The sequence below is a fragment of the Mustela nivalis genome, assembly GCF_964662115.1.
Source record: "Mustela nivalis genome assembly, contig: HAP1_SCAFFOLD_347, whole genome shotgun sequence".
NCBI classification, from domain to species: Eukaryota; Metazoa; Chordata; class Mammalia; order Carnivora; family Mustelidae; genus Mustela; species Mustela nivalis.
This window is the reverse complement of record NW_028136300.1, coordinates 121,222-131,122: the sequence shown is the minus strand read 5'-3', so window position 1 is coordinate 131,122 and position 9,901 is coordinate 121,222. Positions and strand designations below refer to the sequence as shown.

Sequence of the window (9,901 nt, the reverse complement as noted above, 5' to 3'; positions counted from 1 at the left end):
GTCTGTTACTTTTGAGGAAAAGCAAGGAGGCCAATGAGGAGTTCATAGTGGTGGAGAGAGGAAGAACGTATTGATGTATGACCTTCTAGTACATTGAAACGCCTTCAGTTTTTATTTAATATGAAAGGGGAAGATACCAAAAGTCTTTCAACAGCAGAATAAAATCATATGACTTGATTTTTAGGTTAAATTCTGTACCAAAATAAATTTGCATGGAGAAAGGAGTGCAGTATGTGTGGAAGTGGGGTTATCAATCAAGTCAATAATTCAGGAACATATGATGGTGTTTTTAGCATGCTGGGTGGTAATAGAAGTGGTGAGGTATGGTTTTCATTGTGTATATATATATATATATATATATATATATATATATTTTTTTTTTTTTTAAAAAGACACATTTATTCAGCGTCATGATCAGACTATTACATTTAGCAATCAACAGCATGGGTGCAAAAAAAAAAAAAAATCTACATTAAAACCCTTTGTTGGAATGCTTTACACTTTCCACAGAACAGAAACTAAAATAACCTGTTATACAATTAGTCACAAATACAGTCCTCGAGTTTTTTTGCCCATACACATGAGTATTGTCTAAAACATGTCTTCTTTGTAGCAGCTAGGCCCTGCCACCACTGTGCTTGGCTGAGTTCACAAATCTGTTGTAACCTGTAGCTTCCCTGTCACTTCTCTGGCTCTCCTCTCCTGCTAAGCTTTGTTTCCTGGCAGTAATTAAAACCTTCTGCCACTGCCATAGCTGCTGCTGCTGCTGGAACCACCATAGCCACCTTGGTTTCGTGGTTTGGCGAAGTATTGGCCTCCACCACCATAAGGGCCAGAGCTTCTGCCTCCAAAATTGCCTCCTTTCATGGGTTCAAAATTTGAGGATTGATTGTTGTAATTGCCAAAATCATTATAGCTTCCACCACCTCCAAAGTTGCTTCCATCATTACCAAATCCGTTATAGCCATCCCCACTGCCACCATATCCACCACCACCTCGACTGCCACCAAAGCCACCTCGACCACTGAAGTTTCCTCCGCGACCAAAGTTGTCATTCCCACCAAAACCACCTCCACGACCACCACCAAAGTTTCCAGAACCACTTCGACCTCTTTGGCTGGATGAAGCACTAGCCATCTCTTGCTTAGAGAGCGCTTTCCTTACTTCACAGTTGTGGCCATTCACAGTATGGTATTTTTGAATGACAATCTTGTCTACAGAATCATGGTCATCAAATGTTACAAAAGCAAAACCTCTCTTTTTGCCACTGCCTCGGTCAGTCATGATCTCAATCACTTCGATTTTCCCATACTGTTCGAAATAATCTCTTAGATGATGTTCTTCAGTGTCTTCTTTAATGCCACCAACAAAAATCTTTTTCACAGTTAAGTGGGCACCAGGTCTTTGAGAATCTTCTCTTGAGACAGCCCTCTTTGGTTCCACAACTCTTCCATCCACCTTGTGTGGCCTTGCATTCATGGCTGCATCCACCTCCTCCACAGTGGCATAGGTGACAAACCCAAAGCCTCTGGAGCGCTTGGTGTTCGGATCTCTCATTACCACACAGTCCGTAAGTGTTCCCCATTGCTCAAAATGGCTCCTCAGACTCTCATCGGTTGTTTCAAAGCTCAGACCTTCGATGAAGAGCTTCCGCAGCTGTTCAGGCTCTTTGGGAGACTCTGACTTAGACATGACGGCGGTGGGAGGGGAGACTTTAACGATGCTTACTCGGCGGCGTCCACAGGCAGAAAGCTCATTGTGTATATATTTTGATGGTGAATATTCTGGTGAACAGGATGGGGTATGTGCAGGACAGACATCAACATTTATTTTACCTGCACAAACAGAAGGGTGGAGTCTTCATTCCCTGATATGGAGAGAACTCTGAGTTCAAATGTTCTTTCTCATTAAATGGCATAGTGATGATGAGGATTTAGTCAGACAGTGAAAGAGAGCAGTAAGCATAGTGTTAAGCGGTAAGACATTATAATACATTGGAACATCAAAAAACGTTGTGTTGGATCATCTGTTTATGTGAGTAAATAAATAAATAAAGCTTCCTGGGGTTCTGATAGAGGTAAAGAAGACTGTATATGATCCAAAGGGGCACGTGCACCAAATGTTTATAGCATTAATATCCACAATAGGCAAACTATGGAAAGAACCTAGATGTCCATCAACAAATGAATATATATATATATATATATATATATATATATATATATATATATACACACACAATGGAATACTATTCAGCCATCAAAAGAAATGAAATCTTGCCATTTGCGTTGACATGGATGGAACTGGAGGGTATTATGCTTAGCAAAATAAGTCAACCAGAGAAAGTCACTATCATATGATCTCCCTGATATGAGGAAATGGAGGTGCAATGTGGGGGGTTTGGGGAACAGGAAAAGAGTAAATGAAACAAGATGGGATCGGGAGGGAGACAAACCATAAGAGACTCTTAATCTCACAAAACAAACTGAGAGTTGCCGGGGGGGGGGTGGTGGGGAGGTTAGGGAGAGGGTGGTGGGATTATGAACATTGGGGAGGGTATGTGCTGTGGTGAGTGCTGTGAAGTGTGTAAACCTGGCGATTCACAGACTTGTACCCCTGGGGCTAATAATACATTATATGTTAATTAAGAAGAAGAAAGAAGAAGAAGAAGAAGAAGAAGAAGAAGAAGAAGAAGAAGAAGAAGAAGAAGAAGAAGAAGGAGACTACTATAAATCAAATGCTATGGTTTTCAGCATAGAGTGTGTAATCAGGCATATTTTATTAAAGTAACCAAGTAAAATGAGGTCGAAAATTGGAATAACAGAAAACATAAAAATCAGAGATTTTAAAAAGAGATATGGGACAGTGTAGAGAATATAGTCAATGATATTATAATAGTGTTATATGGTGACAGATGGTGGCTATATTTGTAGTGATCATAGAATAATGTATGGAGATCTTGAAAACCTGAAACCAATGTAACACTGACTATCAACTACACTCAAATAAAAAAATAGTAAAAGGAAACATTTTAATTTAAAAAGATAAAAAGAGGGACAAGAATTTGAAAAGTGAATTTCAAAAAGAGTAAAGATGAGGCTAAGACATACTCTGAACCTTGAGGAAAACACCATTTTGAAAATTCTTCCCATTTTGAGAAAACTCAAATGAATCAATACCATAAAAGAACCCATTTTAACCGAGAGATGTAATGAATGCTCAAGAAATAATTTTATGACAGGATAATTCTTCCCTATGAAACAGCATACAGAAACCCGGGGAAACACCTGGAAGCCAAATAAACTATACTGAAAATAAGAATTAGGAAAAAGATAAATGATGAAAGATAAGAAAATTAGACCTGCGACAGAGACCTAGTGAAGAGAATTTTTAGCTTGTGGTTTAATGTTTTTGAGGATAATCTAGAGTTCATAACTGCCTTGAGGCAGGCTGGTTGTAGGCAGTTTAGGCAGACCCCTAAGAGAGGCCTACTTTGGGCAGGTGGTGTTGGAGGAGGCCATTGGGCTGGACAAAGACAAATCCAACCATTTGACTAAAGTGTCTGTGAAGATGTTGAAGTCAGATGCAGCAGAGAAAGACCTGTCAAACCTAATCTCAGAAATGGAGATGATGAAGATGATTGGACAGCACAAGGACACCATCAACCTGCTGGGTCCTGCACACAGGATGGTCCTTCGTACACTATCATGGAATATGCCTCCAAAGACAACATACAGGAGTACCTGCAGGCCCAGAGGCCTCCTGACCTGGAGTACTGTTACAATATCAGCCACAATGCAGCAGAGCAACTCTCCTCCAAGCACCCGGTATACTTTGCCTACCAGGTAGCCTGAGGCATGGAGTACCTTGCCTCCAAGAAGTGCATACACCAAGACCTGGCCACCAGGGAAGTGCTGGTGACAAAGGACAACATGATGAAGATCTCAGACTTCAGCCTTGCCAGAGATATCACCACATCAGTTACTATAAAATGAGAACCAACAGTGGACTGCCTGTGAAGTGGATGGTCCCTAAGGCCATGTTTGACCAGATCTACATCCACCAGAGTGACTTCTGGTCTTTTGGGGGTGATCCTGTGCAAAATTTTCACTCTGGAAGCCTCCCATATCCTGGAGTGCCTGTGGAGGTGGTTTTCAAGCTGCTGAAGGAGTCATTTGATGGATAAGCCAATAAGTGCACCAGAGAGTTATACACAATAATGAGGGGTGGCTGGCATGTGGTACCTTCAAGCTGCTGGTAGAAGACCTGGATCATACTGTGGCCTTGACCTCCAACCAGGAGTACCCGGACCTGTCCTTGGCCCTGGAACAATACTGTCTATGCTTTCCCAACACCCAAAGCTTCACCTGCTCCTCAGAGAAGAATTCCACCTTCTCTCATGTGCCGTTGCCCAGGGAGGCCTATCTGCCCTGACACCCAGCCCAGCTTGCCAATGGTGGACTCAAATGACTAGTATCCCTATTACTCCTGTCCAGATTCCGTCATAAGCTGTAACCCTTACCCCCCACCCTCCCTGCAAGACTCACTGCCTTCTCCTTTGTCCCTTTCCTACTGGCAGGAGCCAGCTGCCTACCTGAGGCCTTCACCCCTTGAAGTTCACCTCTCTTCCCCTTCCTCTTCCTCCTCCTTACAACCTGCTCATGAAAGAAAGGAACAGAGAGGCAGGTACTTGCTCGTGGCTACTTCCTTCCCTCCCATATGTTGGACCAAGACCCCTCCCTGTCATCTGGTACTGCCTAGACGTCGAGAGAGTTGGAGATGAGGCATGCCAGTGAAAGCTGTCGGAGCTTTCCTGGTTTGGTTTTGTCTGCTTAGCATAACATTTAAGACTGAGTTCTGGTGGCAGGGACCTAGTCCTTGGGGCTATAGCACTAGTGAGGGGAGGTCAACTGCTCTGGGCCTTGGCTAAGAGCAAGCCCTGCTCCAGAGATATGGTGCCAAGGGCTTATCAATTTTGATACTAATTTGCTTTGCTGACCAAATACCTGGTATCAAAAGATGGGAAGGCAAAGACTGGAAGCAGTGTTGTGACCATGGGGTCCAGCCCCAAACTATGAAGAAAACACAAAGTGTATAAATCTGAGTAAGTATATATTTACACACCTTTTTAAATAGGTTGTTATCAAAGATTTAATCAATGGGTAATATGCTCCTCGTGGCTGGGAAGCATCAGTTGCCATATATTAAAAACAAAGAAAAGAGGTGTCTGGGTGGCTTCCTCCAAGAAGTGTCCCTTCTTTTCAGGTCATGATCCCAGGGTCCTGGGATGAAGCCCCACATCAGGCTCTCTGCACAGTGGGAAACCTGCTTCTCCTTTTCCCTCTGCCCTGCTTATAGTTCCTCTTCCTGTCTCTCTGTCTGTCAAATAAATAAAATATTTAAAAAAAAAACAAGAAAGAAACAAAATGTTTTAAAAGGCCTTTTTTTTTTTTTTAATTTTCTAGGGGTGCCTGGATGACTTAGTTGTTTAAGCAGATGTTTGCCTTTGGCTGAGGTCATGATTCCAGTGTACAGGGATCCAGCCCTGCATGGGACTACTTGCACCCCAAGGAGCTTGCTTCTTCCTCTCCCTTTGCACATGATTCCCCCTGTTTGTGTGCTTCTTCTCTCTCTCTCTCTCTCTCTTGCTGTCAATAAATAAAATAAAATCTTTTACTAAATAAATAAAAAAATAAATAAATTTCTAAACCTACTTTCAGTTTAGGTCCCTTAACAAAAATTGCTACTGCTTCATTAAAAAAAAAAAAAAGGATGATTTAGAAAGATGCTTCCAGAGTTAAAAAGCTGTTTCGTTTCTTTGTCAGGATTCAATATAGAAGTGCTTTAAAAAGTAAAAGAAAAAATATGCTATATTAACTCTAATCACACTATAACTTTGGTGGTTATATCAAGATAATGAAAAGTGATTTTAAAGCAAATTTCATTATCAGACATAAAGATCAAGTCAAAATTACAGAAGAGTAAAAGGATGAATTCATCAGGGAGTATAATAATTCTTTTTTTTTTTAAGATTTTATTTATTTATTTGACAGAGAGAGATCACAAGTAGGCAGAGAGGCAGGCAGAGACAGAGAGAGGAGGAAGCAGGCTCCCTGCTGAGCAGAGAGCCCGATGCGGGACTCGATCCCAGGACCCAGAGATCATGACCTGAGCCTAAGGCAGCGGCCTAACCCACTGAGCCACCCAGGCGCCCCGGGAGTATAATAATTCTTGAATTTTAATACGTAACAACAGATTTGGGGATATATAGGGAAAAACTAAGAACAAAAATCATAACTTCTACCTTGGACGACAAATGGAAAATAATTTCAACACACTTATTTTAAGATTACATAGACAAATGGTCATCATATTGGTAAGATATGTAAGACTTGAACAAAATGATCAACTAACTAGATATGCTTGATATTACATTACAGTAACTGAACTAACTGAGGTCAGTCTTTGGTGAATCACAGAAACAGGTGGAGTTATCAAACAAAGGAATCTTTGTTTACAACATACAAGGAGTTCACAGGGAATAAGTTCCAAAGCCTTGACTGTTTGAACAGGAGAGAGATTTTTATTTAGTATTTAAGATGAATACTCAGAAGGGAGAGTTTTATTATCCCGTGTATGGTTGGTCATAAGGTTGTGGATGCATGCACATCCACATATGTATTTGTGCAATATGTATTGCATGTTCACCTGAATGAAGCTTGTATTCCACCGAGGGCAGAAACTTCAACGTTAGAATAAAGCAGAGGTAACTGTTGGACAAGGGAAAGGAACTCTGCAGGCTTCAAGAGCAGATAGAAACTAGATGGGGTCTTGGGCTCATTTTCTGGGACAAGGAATGAAAGGCCTTGATTGCTTTTGAAATAGCACTAGGAGTTTTACCACTGATTTATTGTCTCAATAGCTTAGGCTATTTCCTGCTCTGGTGGTGACTGTTAGTTTTCCCATTGCCTTGTTCCCTCAAAATCCTTAGGAGTGAGGTTTTTGCATTTCTTTGTAAGAACCTCCCAGGAATTTTTGGAAGAAGTGTGCTGGGGCAAGTACACAGGTGGGGTATAGATCATTGAAAATAGCTGGGGACAAAAAATGACTTTTCTTATGTCAGGAAAACTATATCTCTTCTTTAATTTTCTAGGAACCTCTAACTCTTTCTGCTGATGTTACCAGCAGGCATCTGAGATATTACTGATTGTTCTCTTGAACCTAAGGAAAAGGAAATGTAGAAAGCAAAAGAAAAAACTTTAAAATCTATCCTGCAACTCATCAATTCACTGCAGCCACCTCTCTGTCTTTCCCTTTCTCTTTTTCTCTCTTTCTCTTTCTCTCTCACTTTCTCTCTCACATACGCACAACACACGCAAATCGACTTAAAGCAATTTTTAATTTTCCCTATTCCATTTTAATATACTTGAGGCATGATCATTTTCTTAGTAAATACAAGGAAAAAAAATCTAGGATTCCATCATTCTGTGTGATTAAAGTATTGAGGAATTTACTTCCAATAGCACTTATAAAAACATATTTTATTTAAGGAATATTATATAATCAGGTGCCTGCATTTTTCTTATTCTCTAACTAGTGTTATTTGGCAATTAATATTTTGTCAATCAATATTCCCCTATACCTGAATGTGTGGGCAGTGAGAGATGAGTTAGAGGCAAGGATGGTGAACACTCCCAACAACTGCAGACTACATATATCTTAAGCCATGATTTTCTTTGCAAAGGTCAACATTGATAATGTTCTAGTCATACCTCCGTGTACCAGGAAAGAAGTAGCATATTTCTTGAAAGACACAGCTATCAAAGCTCCATTGAGAATCCGTAAAGGTGGAGAAGGGATTTGCAAATTAAATATCTGATAATGGACATCTACTCTGATTATTTAAAAATGAATAAAAATAAAAAACCTTACTAATAACCAAACAGAGTATCCAACTTTACATGTGAAGGAAATAATGGAAGAGACATGTCACCAAAAGTATATGGATGGCTTATAAGCACATGGCCAATTTCTCAACATTTAAACATTAAAGAAATAAAAATTAAAATCATAATGAGACATGCTTACATATCTATTAGAATGGCTAAAATTATAAAGGCTAATTGTACTTGGTCTGAGCTAGATTGAGAAGAAACAAAAAATCTAAACTGTTGTTGGCATATATCATGATACAACCACTTTGGAAAATAGTTTCAAAATTTTTTTAAATGAAAAATATGTTGCAGTTACACAAATAGCCATTTTACTTCTAGGCATTTCACCAAGAGAAACAATCCCTAGGACTTGTATGTGAATTTCATAGCAGCTTTATTTTTAAGAATTGAAAACAGTGGAAATGTTCATCAATGTCCATCAATAGAGCAAAGACAATTGGAGATTCTCAAAGTAATGATGCCGAGAAAAGAAAATCCAGGCCATGAATAGTATATACTGTGTGATTCCATGACTACAAAAAATCTAGAAAATACAAATTTATATATAGTCACAGTCATCAAATATATGGTGTGATTTTAGTGCCTTCTTCTGTGCTCCCATAGCTTCCTACACTTGGATCTCCGAGCATTTCTTACACCATGTGAAAATATGAACTCTTTCTCTTTATTCTGTCTTACTAGAATAAGAATCCTTGAAATTTTATGGACATTTGAACTCTCAGTTATTAGCAAAAATTCTATCACACAGTAAGTTTCCAAATATAAAAGCCAGAGTTTTACAATGACTTCGAAGCTTTTACATGATCTAGCCACTCATTTAACCTCTGTGACCTCTTTCCCTGCTACTCTTCAGTCACTCACAGTGGCCTCCTTGCTATTCCTCAGATATGCCAGGCATGATCCAACCTTATGGCCTTCAAGATAGCCAATTCCTTTGTCTGGAGTGACCTTATTGCTGATAGTTCTGGGCAAATTCATCACCTTTCCATACATTTGTTCAATTGTCAGCTTCATTGTAACTACCCTGATCTTTCTATTAAAAGATTTAACTCCCCATCCCCTGCCTAGCAACCTGGATTTTTCTCACCCTGATCGAATTTTTCTTTTTCCCCATTGTACTCTTCCTTTTTGAATGCACTATGCCATTTTTATTAAGGTTTATAGCTTTGAATTGTCTCACCCATTAAAATAAAAGTTCTACAAAGCCAAGTATTTCATTTACCAGTGTAGTCTGAAGTAATATCTGCCATATAATAGTTCAGTAGACAACTGGTAAATTTCAAAATAAATCAATGTTGAGAGTATACAGAATTTCATAAGTCATTTCAATATTTTTTTCCAAAAAATAAACTACATAAAACATACTTTAAATTTACTTTCAAAATATTTTATAGCATATAATGGACAATATACATAAGCCTAAAGAAACAATCCTATAATTAACCATTTCATACCTACTTAAAAACTGCATAATACCACACTCTTAGATCCTCTTTGAATGCTCTAAAATAACCCTTCAAAGGAAATACATTTTTAAAACTCACAGATTTTTTGGCAAATAATTTAATAAAATAAAAGTTTCATTCATCTATGTAGATCAAAATAAATATGTTTAATAAGCATGAAATTATAACTCTGAAGTGTGCTAAAATGAAACCACCTGCTAAGGGTGAGAGAACAAAAATAAACATCCTTTTTCCAAATAAGAGGAATTTATTACCTTTGAATCAAAGCATGTGGATTTGTTTTAACTGGCAATAAAGCAATATGGAGACACAAACCATAGAAAGTCATATTTTAGATTTCCAAAAGACTTCTAAGTGAAGAGTATACATTTTTTAATTGCTACATAATGCTACATAATGACAAGATGACAGGTTGTGACAAATAGCATTTTAAAAGCTCTACTCATAATGGAACGAAAGATGTCATTTCCCTATAATTTT

The 9,901-nt window shown here is 38.8% G+C and overlaps 1 pseudogene across 1 annotated transcript; it reads right to left on the bottom strand.

Moving 5' to 3' along the window:
- Positions 1-372: 372 nt before the first annotated feature.
- Positions 373-1,749, bottom strand: LOC309857093 (heterogeneous nuclear ribonucleoprotein A1 pseudogene; annotated as a pseudogene). The gene has a single exon. The product of its transcript is annotated as a heterogeneous nuclear ribonucleoprotein A1 pseudogene (transcript).
- Between the last annotated feature and the right edge of the window lie 8,152 nt (positions 1,750-9,901).